The following is a 14,575-nucleotide window of genomic DNA, read 5'->3' as shown; positions in this document are numbered from 1 at the left end:
AAAAAATAAAACTGTTAATGATTAAGTTCAAAACATGTGAAACACAATATTTCTGGATCATTTTCTACAGGTTCACAGCACCAACAGTTACAGTTACAATCCTATTCTTACGTTCAATACAAAAATCTTAACCCCGACTTATGAAATTAATTCGTTCCCGAGGGTCCTGTGACAGTCAGCAGGGTTAAATTTTCATAAGTTGAAGCACCCTTGCGCTTTTTGAGGCAATGCTGAACGATAGGCTATAGGCTAATTGCTAACTAGAGCAACAATACGTCGTTCAAGTGGAAGCGAAGCGCAATTACGGAAGCCAAGGGGTTGTCACATGATTCGGAAGGCATTGTAGACTCAGCTAATCAGAGCCAGCGGATTTTGTTACTCAGGCATTTTGTTGTAACACGGGCAGAAATATTGCCGTTCAGTGCCTTCGTAACTTGAATTTTTTTTCAAACTGGGTGTTCGTAAGTTGGGGTTCCACTGTACCATATATATTGACTTTAAATTGTTATCAATGGTAAATTGTACCTTTAGAAAAATCTATCACTGCAGATATTTTTATCTGCAGAAACAGGTAACATCCTGATATTAATGAGAAAAACCTGAGCCCTGGATTTTAATACACATCTGGTCTTTGAGAGCAGCGGTTGAGATGTGTAAGGCACATGTAGCCCTTTTCCTACTCGACTGGACGGGGCTCGAATCTACTCAGTTTCAGTGGTTTTCCATTACAACTAAGTAGCACCTAATCCACAACGGGTCTTTATAGCTGAAAACCCAGTGATGTTGTTGTGACACAAACAACACGACAATCGAGGATGTTGTTCTTTTTTTTCATGAGAGAAAATTAATTTGCTCCAATTATAAGTTTTCACAGTTTCTTATCAAATGGTAAGAATTTAAAATTAGTTTCACATGGCGCCATAAACCTCGGTCTCTCTGGCTCAGAGACAAAGGCTGCCACAGCCTGGCAGTAAACCCTTCTTATTGTGGGTCACAGAAACTGAATATTAACAACATCTGATGCCTGATATCAGCTCATGTTTCTTCTTCTGCACCTCTCTGGACATCAGCCTTATATGCTATACTTTCTGCTCCGTCTGTGCCTTTTTATCTTTGTTATCGATATCTCTCTGAGACTCTCCCTATTAGGCCAGAGTCTGGCTGTATCTTGTCTTTGAGCGGCTTTCTCTGTCTTTTTCTCAAGTAAAAGTCTTACTACATAAATAATGGATAACACAGATTACAGCTTGCACTGCAGAGGAATTAATTAAAGCATAAGCAATTTTGTGTTTTATAATGCTTTCTTTATCTGTATTTTCTTATACTGTTTTTGTTGCAGCTCTAGTGTTCTGAAAGGTCATATAACACCAGTAAGGGGGAGACATACATACAGGTGGGACAATGAGTGAATCGGTGAAACTAAATTTTAGTATCACAACTAAAGGAAGGAAACCCTTAAGTTATTGTTAGTGTTTATGTCATGGTACCTGGGTCTGTGACCCAGGGTTTTGAGTTTTGTGAACGTTGAGGAATCTTCTAGTTTGTTATCCTTAGATTTCAGTTCCATGTTTTGTATATGTTGTCATTCAGGATTTTGTTAGTATGTGGTTCAATTTTCCCCGTCCTTTTGGGTCTAGTTTCTTGTGATTTGTGTGTCCCTGTGAAGTTAGATTTGTCTCCCTCCTCTGCCATGCCTGTTTATGAATGTCAAGTTCGGTCTCACTCCTGTGTCCATATTTCGCGTGGCCAGAGATAGAGCCTTGAGGAACACCACAATCAAAATGTGCAACGGAGGAGCTTGTAGAGGAACTGCCTGTGCACACAGAAGGTTTTTCATTTCAGAAATAAGAATGCAATTATTATAGAGCAGATATCTTAATCTCAACACAGGTCTCTAGGAGGTCTCTACAGGAGATCATAATGATTGACTTAAATGTGACATTCAAATTTGAAAACGCTCAAATAAAATGGTGATCACAAAGCAAAACACTGCAAACAACTTGAAAATAAATCATATGAACATGTCTCCTTATATCTACAGTAGCACAAACATACTAGATCACACTCATTTCGCATTGCATTTTAGATATTTAATGTTTTTCCTTTCATGATAAAGAAAAAGCTGCTGTGAGTAAGAAAGAAATCTGTCAGTGTGACTCTTTGGACTTGCACTGTAAGAAATAAATGCAGTGATGAAATATTTAGAGTTTCACAATAGAAGAAAAGATAACATCTAGACAGGTATTTTTTTAGAGAAGTTGAACCAAATGAATCTTTTCATTATCACTGGGGCATCACAAGGCTTTGTGTGATCGGCAAGATGGCGCCGGTGTGTGTGGCTGCTCGTCTGTCACTGCCAAGTTTGTTCCTGTTTATGTTATTTTTAATTTGTGTCATTCATGAAACAAAGTCTCTGCTGAGGTATGATCGCCAGACACTATTGGACCTCAAACCTGTGGTCCAAAATATTGTGTCCTTTGGAGCTGGTGGGCAGCAACCCCTGCCCCCATTTGCATCGGAAACCCCGGGTTACCTGTACCGGGTTCCCACGCTACCTTCCCGGCGAAAGCGTCCTCGTCGCCGGGGTAAACGAAGCGGTCGCCTGGTGAAGCTAAAGGTTTACCTAAAGAATTATTCTGCTGTTTTCCGACCAGTGCATGGATTCTTGCCAAGGCTGTTTGCGTCTCGGCGTTTTCTGGATCCTGTTGATACCTGTTTGGTGCCTGTGGTCGGCTTTGATGATGATGCTCCTCGGCCTCGCTGCCCATGCCCTCCCAGGCTAAACCTCCGCTGTCAACATTATCGGAATCTGAGATCGCTGCGGCGGGTTTCTGGACCTCCTGAACCCCGAGCGCCAACTCCAGCTCCAGCTAGGATTGGCCTGGTGAACGCCAGATCACTTTTAAACAAAACTTTTATTCTTCGGGACTTCTTCAGTTCCCGTGATCTGGATTTTCTGTGTGTGACTGAGACGTGGCTGAGTGTTGGTGAGTCCAGTGTTCTATCTGAACTTTTACCTGTGGATTGTTGCTATTTTAACTCGCCACGGACGTCAGGCAGAGGTGGAGGCACAGTGACTGTTTACAAAAAGGATTTTAAATGTAAGCAGTGTTTTCTACAGCCTTCGTTCTCCAGCTTTGAACTTACCTCATTTGAGGTGAGTCGTACAAACCCGATTTTCTGCGCTGTCATCTATCGCCCCCCGAAATACAATAAGAACTTCATAAACGACTTTTCTGATTTTTTAGCTGGGATTATGCCCAACTATGATAGTGTTCTTATTGTTGGAGATTTTAATATACATGTATGCTGTCCTGATAAGCCACTGGTAAAGGACTTTTTAAGCCTTATTGACTCTTTTAGCCTGGTACAGTCCGTACGTGGCCCTACACATGAGCACGGACACACACTGGACCTTGTTCTGTCATATGGTCTGCCTGTCACTGACTTGGAGATTTGTGACTGTGCACTCTCAGATCATATGCCTGTGTTATTCAACGTTGGTTTGACATATACCGCAGTTAAACCTGGCGCTGCTACTCGGTGCTGTCGGGTTATTAACCCCGCCACTGCTGCGCAGTTTTCTGCTGCTTTTAATCAGCTCGGCAGGCCTTCTGACTTTGTTTCCTCTGACACAGAAGACCTACATTCCTGGTTTAATTCTTGCTGTCAAAAAATCATGGACTCTGTGGCTCCTTTAAAAACCAGGCAGCTTAAGGCTAAACCTGAGCCTTGGTTTAATGAGAGCAGTCGTGCTGTTAAGAGGGAATGTCGTCGAGCAGAACGGAGGTGGAAAAAGGATAAACTGCATGTATCATTTCAAATTCTCAAAGACTGCTGGCATCGCTACCAGAACACTGTTAAAGAGGCAAAAAGGGAATATTTTGCAAATATTATTTCTTCCAACTGTCATAACCCACGTGTGTTATTTAGGACCATTGACACTGTTCTTAATACTCCTTTGAATGTCTGTTTGGAAGTTTCTCCTGAGATTTGCAATGATTTTCTGAACTTTTTTATTGAAAAGGTTGTCACCATCAGGGCTCTTATCACAGCTCCTGACTCTGACCCCTCTGTCTCTGTCCCTTGCGCTGCTGTTTTCACTCAGTTTGAGCTTGTGACGCTCTCCTCTTTAGAGGATGTGGTTCGCCATATTAAGCCCACAGGTTCCCCACGGGATCCTGTCCCTCCACAATTCTTTAAAGAAATTTTTCCTAGTATACAACAGTATGTCCTTGACATTATTAACAGCAGTCTGTCTTCTGGTGTGGTTCCTGCAAATTTCAAACATGCAGTAGTACAGCCACTGCTTAAGAAACCTGGCCTTGATCACACAGTTTTAGCGAACTATAGGCCTATTTCCAAGCTGCCTTTAGTCTCCAAGGTTTTAGAGAAAATTGTTTTTAGTCAACTGAAAGATTTTCTAGATGAAAATGGAATCTTTGAGGTTTTTCAGTCAGGTTTTAAAACCCTTCACAGCACAGAATCTGCATTACTAAGGGTTTTTAATGACATCCTTCTGGCATGTGATTCTGGTAACCATGTTGTTCTTGTCTTGCTTGACCTAACTGCTGCCTTTGACACAGTAGACCACAATATTTTAATTTCTCGATTACATGATGTAGTGGGTATTGGTGGCACTGCACTCAATTGGTTTAGGTCTTATTTGTCAGATAGAACTTTCTCTGTCAGCCTTCTCGGTTACGAATCGTCTTCTGCTCCTCTGTCATGTGGTGTCCCACAGGGCTCAATTTTAGGGCCACTGCTCTTTTCTCTGTATCTACTGCCTCTGAGTTCTATCCTTAGAAGGCATGGGATCTCATTTCACTGTTATGCCGATGACTGCCAAATTTATTTGACACTAAAACGCAAGGATGCCATCTCCATAAAACCTCTCTTGACATGTCTAGATGACATTAAAGCTTGGTTGGCTCGAAACTTTTTAAATTTTAATAAAAAGAAAACAGAAGTGTTGGTGTTTGGACCCAGTGGTCCCTGTGAGTCCTCCTCTGTTGTTTTAGGATCCCTGGAAGTCTATTTTAAATCTGTTGTTACTGACCTTGGTTTTAAGTTGGACAGTGATTTTAAATTGGACAACCAAATCAGAGCAGTGGTGAAGTCCAGTTTTTATCATTTAAGGCGACTGGCAAGACTAAAATCTTTTCTTTCGAGGCAGCACCTTGAAACAGTGATCCATGCTTTTATTTCTTCCCGCCTGGACTACTGTAACTCACTTTATGTGGGGGTCAGTCAGTCATTGCTCTCACGTCTGCAGCTGGTTCAAAATGCGGCTGCACGACTCCTAACAGGAACTCGAAAAAGAGAGCATATAACCCCCGTGCTGGCCTCTCTGCACTGGCTGCCTGTGTCTTTTAGAGTTAATTTTAAAATTCTTATGTTTGTTTTTAAATGTCTACACAGTCTTGCCCCGCCTTACCTCTCTGAGCTTCTTCATCCCCACATACCCTGTCGGTCTCTCAGGTCAGCTGACCAGCTGCTCCTGGAGGTACCGAGATCCAGGAGGAAGCTCAGAGGGGACAGGGCCTTCTCTATTGTGGCTCCAAAATTATGGAATAATTTGCCCATGCATGTTAGAGAGGCCCCTTCACTGTCCACTTTTAAATCACGTCTTAAAACCCACTTTTATTCCTTGGCTTTTAACCTCAGTGAGACTTAGTTTCTTTTTTAATGCAGTAGTTATTTAATTAATGATTTCACTCTTCTTTTATTTGTTTTTTATTTATATCTCATGTAATTTTATTTTACAGTTCCAATGTACAGCACTTTGTGTCAGCTGTGGTTGTTTTAAAGTGCTTTATAAATAAAGTTGATGATGATGATGATGATGATGATGATGATCAGTCATCTGTACAAGGACTGACCTTTGCCTGCTGTTGTAAATGCTGAACTTCTAACTATTCCGGCATGTTAGAAATGCATTGTTGGTATAATTACAGCCTTAGAAGAAAACAGATTGAGCCCATACGCAGTTGGATACGTATGGGCTCAATCTGTGGTCATAAATATTTTGTACTTGTAAATCAGGATTTGTATGTGTAAAAAGAATTTGTGTGGGCGTAACCCAAAAATACGTGTGAAACTCAACACACAAGTTTCAAGTTTTTTGATCCTATTTTTCTTCCTTTCAGCTGATTGGTCAATGTCATGTCAATCACAAATTTAACTATCCAATCAGAGAACATATGGGTTTGGCTGTCGGAGGGGCGTGTGGAATATACTAGGCACAGGCACACGCAGGTTTTTATCGCCAAGTTCCACATTTATTTACACTTTCACAGCTGATATTGTCGCACAGACTGACAGCTGTCGATCCCAGCTGATGTGTGTCTCTTCCTTCCTTCCCGCCGCTCCTCTCCGTCTCACTATAACACAGGGGAGGGAAACCATCCTCAGTCCACAATCGCCATCAGCTGTTCTTACCGGCTTCACCCGCACCGCCCCGTTGAGCCTACTGCCCCACTCCTCCCCATGCTTAGGCTGATTGCAAAGTGAACTAATTATCTAAAAAAGTTTTCACATGTGACAGTGTGCCAGACAGTTGGCAAAATAGTGTAAATAATGGCCATAAATGTGTATAGTTTTGCTAGGAGTGCGTTGATCATTTGGTATTTGAGTGTAAAGCAGTGAGTTGTGTTTACAGTTCTGCAAAAAGAGTGCTGTGCAGTGTATTGTAGCTACAGGTTTGCAAAGTGTGTGTTACAAAATGGCAAACTGAGTGCAAAGCAGTGTTTGTGCTTTTAGTTTTGCAAACTCAGTGAGTGGTTTTGCTATAAGTATTAATAGTTTTAGGAATTGTGCTATAAGAATCATAGTTAGGGTTTAAGCATTCAGAAAAAACTGTAAATCCCATCGAGGAGTTCTTCTCTGCCTGGCGCTGGAAAGTGTACGACCGTCATCCTCATCAACAGGTAGCCCTTTTACAGGCAATGGAGGAGGCATGTGGAGATATTGACCAGGCATCATGTCAGGCCTGGATACGGCATTCAAGGAGATATTTTCCCCGGTGCCTTGGACTGGAGGATATCGCATGCGATATGGACGAAATTTTGTGGCCGGACCCAGAAAGACGACATGATGTAGGCTGCTTGTCTTTTTTTTTCCTTTTTTTTGTGAAATTCCTATTTTGTGTTCTGACTTTGTCTTGGTTTTGATGAGTGTGAATGAACACCAATACTTGTGGATCCTTGTATGTTTACATGACACTGACAAAGGTGTGACCTCAAATTGACATCTGTACACAGAGAAAGCAAAAGCCAGATGTGTTTTGTATTCATACCATCAGTGTGCAGTTGGCGCATTGTGTGCTTAGTAGATGATGGCTTGTGTGTACTGTTTGATACGAAAACACCATTTTTACGAAGGTGTGAAGAGTTAATCTAGCTGTGTTCGCTTTTACAAGAGAACTACAATGTTTTGCTAATTGGGTGACAGGTTTTCTTATTTGTGTGTAGAGCTTTGCAAAAATAGCCAATAGTTACAAAAAATGTGCTTAAGCAATCAGAAAAAACTGCAATATAATCTGATCTGTTATTCATTAATTCATTCATTAATATTATATATTATTAAGTTAGAGGAGTCTTCCCCTGCTGGTCATTACAAAAATGCAGGTTTAAGGTGATTAACTTTTCAGAGCTGAGTGTCAGTCTTTACAGTTTTTGCTCGTTGCTTGAACACTATAAACCCATGCTTAGACTAAAGTAACACAACTTGAAGCTTTTGTTACCATACCCCAAACACATGTACCCATACCTTAAACAAAAGTGCTGCTTTGCACTCTGGTTGCAATTATGCAACACACTTACTCCTTTATGCAACACACATGGTCCTGCATACTACACTCTATTTCATACATAAGACACTTCGTTCAAAAATGAAATTTCAGGGTGCCATTTGGAAAACACATGTATCCAAAATACAAAACACATCGGGTAATTGCAACCACTCAAATATACACCTGAAGGCACTTACTTGCAAAACTGAACACCAATTAGCCAGCCACAAAAAGCCCTCAGTTTAGCCAATTCAAGAACTTTGCAAGCATGGATGGAGGGAGAGCAAGAGGAAGAGGAGGAGGAGGTCAAAGAGGCCATGCACGGACCCATATTTCTGATGATATAAGAGCAACTTTGGTGGACCATGTCATCAACCACGGCCTGACTATGAGGGAAGCTGGGCAGAGAGTCCACCCACATCTAAGCCGCTTCACAGTGGCATCTGTAATAAGAAAATTCCGACTAGAAAACAGGTCTGTCTTCATCTCACTGCCTTCTACTCTACTCAGATGGTTTTCATAGTACTGTTCTACAGTTACCATATCAAGTGTACAGGGTATTGCAGGGTGCTAATGCTCCTTTTGCAGCCAAAGTGGTAGTTTCTGTGAAACATACCATGATTACTTATATTGAAGTACAGTGTTGTACAGTGGATGATACAGTATATACAGTGAAGTACTGTAAGAAAAATAAGCAAACCGATGACAATATGTGGTTGTATTTCTCTAGAATGACTCGAAGACCTTCTGGGGGAGGACGCCAACGCCTGTTCACACAACGGCAGGAACTTGCTGTTGTGGACCTAGTGAGGGCAGACAATGCCATCCGTCTCCACCAGCTACGACGGAAAATACTTGCAGACAGGCGAGTGTTCAGCAACATAGACCATGTGAGCATCACCACCATCAGACGCATCTTGGGTAAACACAGCATCACCATGAAGCAGCTCTACAGAGTCCCATTCGAGAGGAACAGTGACAGGGTCAAAGGACTTCGAGCTGAATATGTACGGGTACGTGTAACTGTCCCTTACATTTACAATAGAGTATTGGTGAAGTCCAGTAGCAGCTGAATATGTACCATATCAGTACCACATGGATCCATTCTGAGAGCTACACAGGTACCTGTGTGATGGGGTGAGGGTGCTGTATGTGTAGCACTGTAGTACAGTGATATGTTCCCCTTTTTTTCAGAGAATCTTGGCCATGGATGGAGCTGCACAGCCTCATGAATACATTTTCATTGATGAAGCTGGATTCGACCTGAGCAAAACAAGACGACGGGGTCGTAATGTAATTGGCCAAAGGGCAATTGTGCACGTCCCAGGGCAGCGCGGGGGAAACATCACATTATGTGCCGCCATATGCCTTCGAGGGCTTCTGCACCATCATGCAATACTAGGTCCATACAATAGCCAACACATACTCACATTTCTAGATGCTCTCCATGATATAGTTGTACAGAACAGACCAGATCAGCCCAGGTTTGTGGTGATATGGGATAATGTCAGTTTCCATCGGGCTGCTCTGGTCCAGGCCTGGTTCTCCAACCAAAGTCAACTTGAAGTGGTATGCTTGCCCCCTTACTCACCATTTTTAAACCCTATAGAGGAATTTTTTTCGGCTTGGAGATGGCGTGTATATGACCGCCAACTACATGCCTGCATGCCTCTTCTGCAGGCAATGGAACAGGCCTGCGGCGACATTCAGGTGACAGCAATCCATGGATGGTTTTGACATGGAAGAGGATATTTTCCCCGGTGCCCAGCGGGAGAAGACATTGCTTGCGATGTTGATGAGGTCCTGTGGCCAGACCCCAACAGACGGCGGGATCCATGAGCCCACGTATGCACAATTGTCATGATTTTTTGTTTACAGTATAGTGTTTTTTCTATTACTGTATTATGAGGTTTTTTTTGTTTTGGTTTTTTTTGCTTTATCTGAATTCATGGTACTGCAATGTACAATATTGAGTAGGTCTATTTGCTTTTTTGGTTGTTTGCAAATGTGTCTCCTGAAAATATGCCTTCTGAATGAACAATGGAAATCAAAGACTGCAGTGCTTTATATAAAGTAGACTAGTGTGTTCCTCCTGCTCTGTAAGTGTTTGCATATGATGCAAGTATGTGTCATTTTGTCAACAGAGTTACATTTTGACAAAGGAATGTTAGGTTTTGATAGCAGAGTTTAGGTTTTGAGAGTAGAGTTTCAATTTGGTGCAGATGTGAATGGTATATTTCCCAGTGTTGTGTCATGTTTACTTGTGTTTAGGGTTTTGGCACAATGAGCAAAGTTTTGCAAAATGTGTTCAGGCAACGGGCAAAAACTGTAACAGTATCTAATGAAACAGACTGAAGAAATAAGTCAAACCTCCAGTTTCCTTCTAGAAGTCACTAAAAAACCACCTGAGGAATTGAAATGTGTCCATGGTGGGAACTGAACACCTGCTGGGGCTGGACTTTGTCCTGATCCCTCCAGTTACAGATGGAAAATAAAAGTAAATATTTACATCTATTGTGTTGTTCAAGCATATTACGTCTAATATTAAGTATGAATCAAGTGTTATGTTGTTATGTCACAGGTTCCTGGGATTCTACCTCAGCATAATTTCTAATTTAGAAAAGACATATTGATATTTTGCAGTTACACTCAGCCGTACTGAAAAGCCTCTATCAGGTCTTTGTATGGTGATTGCCATATCTACTATCTACATATAGTGGTGGTAGACAAACAGAAGAAGACGGCCGTAGTGATCGATGTAGCGGTTCCGAATGACAGCAATATCAGGAAGAAGGAACAAGAGAAGCTGGAGAAATTCCAAGGGCTCAGAGAAGAGCTCGAGAGGATGTGGAGGGTGAAGGTAACGGTGGTCCCCGTGGTAATCGGAGCACTAGGTGCGGTGACTCCCAAGCTAGGCGAGTGGCTCCAGCAGATCCCGGGAATAACATCGGAGATCTCTGTCCAGAAGAGCGCAGTCCTGGGAACAGCTAAGATACTGCGCAGGACCCTCAAGCTCCCAGGTAGAGGACCCGAGCTTGAAGGATAAACCGCCCGCAGGGGCGTGCTGGGTGTTGTTGTTATAATGTATGATGACAAATAAGAAGCAGTTTCCTTATATGAATAAAGCTGGTCAATAAAACCAATTCATGTGTTTGAGGCAAAAAGACAGCTCTGATATTTTTTATTTTATGTATTTTAAATTTATTTTAAATTCATTCATTTATTGAAGATTGAACAAAGACAAAATATCAAATGCTATTTTTTTAGTATTATTACCATTATTGCTTAAAAATAGAAAGGTTGGGGGTGAGGGCTTTATGTTACAAGAAGAAGTCTTGGTGTATTTCATGGTTTACAGTACATATTTTTTTAGGACATCATCTTAAATTCAAATTTCAGTGCCAACTTATCAGTGAACTGTTCCTCTCACAAAGACTCCAAGATGTTGGTCTCACTGACACCTCAGCACGTTTAATACAAACCTGCTGACTGTGCAGAACTTTTCCTCTCACTGTGTCTGTGCTACTTTAGGCATTCTTTCCAGTAATGGCCAAAATAATAAGATCCTCCATAAAACTGAGGTTGTTACTTTACATCAGTACAATAAATGTTTACTGAGCGTGTTGAAAAAAATAAATGGTGATGAACTGCAGCTCAAACACTTATTGTAAATCTCAGATCTGTCTGTAGCATTCTGGGTAATTAATCTCACGGGTTGACCAATAAACTGTCTGATCGCTTTCTGTCTAACTGAAAAGTGGTGATATTGTAGAAAATGTCAATAAAAAAATGGACATTTTCAAATCACATAAACTCATATTTGATTCACAACATAGAAAACACCAAATTTTTGAAACTGTGACTTTTCACTGTTTATTAAAAACCATCAGCTCAGTTTGAAGATAGTGGCAGCAGTTTGGACAAGAAAAAACAGCTGGAAGACTACTATGTGACTAAGTGGCAGCAGGTCAGTGACATGAAATAAAAAGAGCGTCTTAGAGAGGCAGCGCTTCACTCGTCAGCAAAAACCAGTTTCTACTAATCATGGAACAACTTCAGAATAAAAATGCAAAGATTTCTCCTTCATTAATGTCTCCTCTATTAGATCTTATTTTTAAGTGAAGATGGACTGATTGCTGCTGCTGCTGTGGGTTTCTTCATCCTGCTGATCCTGGGTGGAGCAAGTGGATGCTGGCTTAGACAGAGGTCAGTCTCTATCAGAGCACTTTCATCAAATCTTACAGTTTCTCTTGTTCTGTCTCTGCTTTAAATTATGTTAAACTTGTGATATTCAGTTGTGTTTTGTTTTAAACAGAGTGACTCCTGCTCACACACCAGTGTAGAGGCCTTAATGAACAGAGCCTCAGCATTTGGAAACCAACAGCTGGACACTGAGTCAGAAGAAGAGATCCTGGAAGCTGCTGAGGAGAAGACCTGAACATTTCTTCTTGGTGGGAAATTATGTCCACCCTAAAGCAGGCCTGTCTTTGTGCTCTTTAACTCTAACATGTCAATTGTATTCTATAAGACTTGATTTCTTAGTTAAATTTGCAACTAACAGGGAAATGTGAACAACCATGATCAGCATAATTTCTCTTCATTGACCTGCTCCTGTTATCTTTTGGTCATGTGAAGAAAAAAAAGCACCATTTTCCCCAAAATAACATTTTGAAGTACTATTACCACTACCACTACTATAACTAAGGCCTCGGTTTAACACGTGACTATATGACTACACATACTGTGACATAAGCTTTACATATGTTATATTTCAGTTTTACAAACATGCTAAAACACACTTCTTGAAAACGTCCGTCTTTTTCTCTCAACTGTGAAACAAAAACCAAGCAATCACCTTAAACATAGTTTAATCTGTCTTGTTTGACCCTACTTCACTAACCAAAATCACTGAAAAGATATTGCTTATTATAGTAACTACTTTTGGACCGTATATATTTTTTACTTTCATTATTGTCAATTGTAAAATCTCCTCAACAATGTAGGATATTTATTAACAGGGTGTATAGTATTCTGGAATCAGACTACTATTGATAAGACCAAAGATTTGAAGTGTGCAATAAAGTGTAATCAGATGCCATGCAGGTTTGTCTCTTTATTTCTGTGGATAGGTTGGACTTAACTGACTGTTAGCTGCTCTTTTAAAAACTCTTTGATTTCACCTGAGAGGTTTTCTGTAGTACAACTTCTCTGTGTGAGGAAAGTATCAGTTTGCGCAATGTACTTGTATGAAACCAGGAAACAGATGCCAATAAAGTTTAGAAGAAAGAGTCGAAAGTTACTTAGGTTCTGCGGGTTTGTAGCTTTTTGATAAGTGTGTCAAAGGTTAAGGAATTGTTTACAGCTTCAGTGCACAATCAGAATTCCGAACCATGGGAGTCGTTGATCAAAGTCCAAGAACATCATCACTTACTTTCTGTTCAGAACAGAAGACAGAAGAACAAACACACTGAAGAGAAAAGTCTGAACATGGATTTCTTGAAGACCCTTTCTCTTAAATTGTCAATGTTTAGTTTGTTTGTGATCAAACTTTGAGGTAAGATTTGTTTTATGCTGTTAAAACTGTCACAAACTGAAAGCAGGGACTCAAGCGCAGAGCAGGACGACGTCTCAGAACACGATTTATTTACACACCAGTGCAATACTATGTACAGTGAAGGGGAAAGTCCAGGGTTCCAGGGGATTAGGGGAAGGCTCTCTCTCACGCTCGCTCACGTCCTCACATCCGACTCACACACGTCCGTACCGCGGGGAGGTCACAGGTCCGGGAAGATAAACAGGAACAGGGAAGGGAGAAATCACTCACAAATCACGAAGGTAGGGCGTAAAGTAGTGATGTGACGTTCTGTATCGAGGCTTCGAAGCTTGTGCCGAGTAGTGATGGGTCGTTCGCGAACGAAATGGCTCTTAGAGCCATTTGCCTTTGACGTGAACGACGAGAGCCGGCTCCTTATCGCGAGCCGTCACGTGTTTTTTTTTTTTTTTCTTTCTCTCACCCTCTCTCTCTCTCGCACTTTTTTTCCGCTTCACTCTGCACGCGAGCCTTGTGCTTTACGCTGGGCAGAGGGGGGAGGGGCGGTAGTTACACTCAGTAGCACAGGAACAGAGCCAGAGGGAGAGAGAGAGAAAGAGAGGCAGGGACAACAACATTAGAAAGGTATAGTAATCATCCACAACTATTTTCGGTTGCAGATGATGAAGGATTCAGAAAGTGCGGATTCATGCGGGCCCATATGACAGAGAATGTGCATCTTCTTTTTGTTTTCATATTATAATTTATATTTAATTGTGTTGTGGTTTGCAGTGTTTTGTGTTGTTTTCACTTTAAATTTGTAAAAGGAAACAGCTGAAAATTGAAATAGTTAAAAGTTGAAATGTGAATAGTTGATTTTTGTATTATATGATTTATTTATTACATTTTATGTGGCGTGAATAAATAAAAGTATATTTACAGTGGTCCCTAGAGACAAAGCACATACAAACTTCAAATCACGTACGAACTCTGAAGCATGTACAAACTCAAAAACACGTACAAACTCCAAAACACGTAAAAACTCCAAAACACGTAAAAACACGTACAAACTCCGAAGCACGTAAAAACTCAGAAGCACATAAAAACTCAAAACACGTACAGTAGACAACAGAAGTGCTCCAGGATGCTGGGCGCAGTGTTGAGCTTTTGTTATCTTGTGGCTACACAAGCCAGCAAGTACCAACGACCGGATTTGGTGTGTGATAGTAACAGGTAGATGAACTTTTTTTTAA

Source organism: Diplotaxodon limnothrissa, linkage group LG3, assembly GCF_057381915.1.
Source record: "Diplotaxodon limnothrissa isolate DT_005_m linkage group LG3, D_limnothrissa_male_GT1.1, whole genome shotgun sequence".
Classification (NCBI taxonomy): Eukaryota; Metazoa; Chordata; class Actinopteri; order Cichliformes; family Cichlidae; genus Diplotaxodon; species Diplotaxodon limnothrissa.
The sequence above is the reverse complement of the archived record's forward strand: the minus strand, read 5'-3'. Positions refer to the sequence as shown.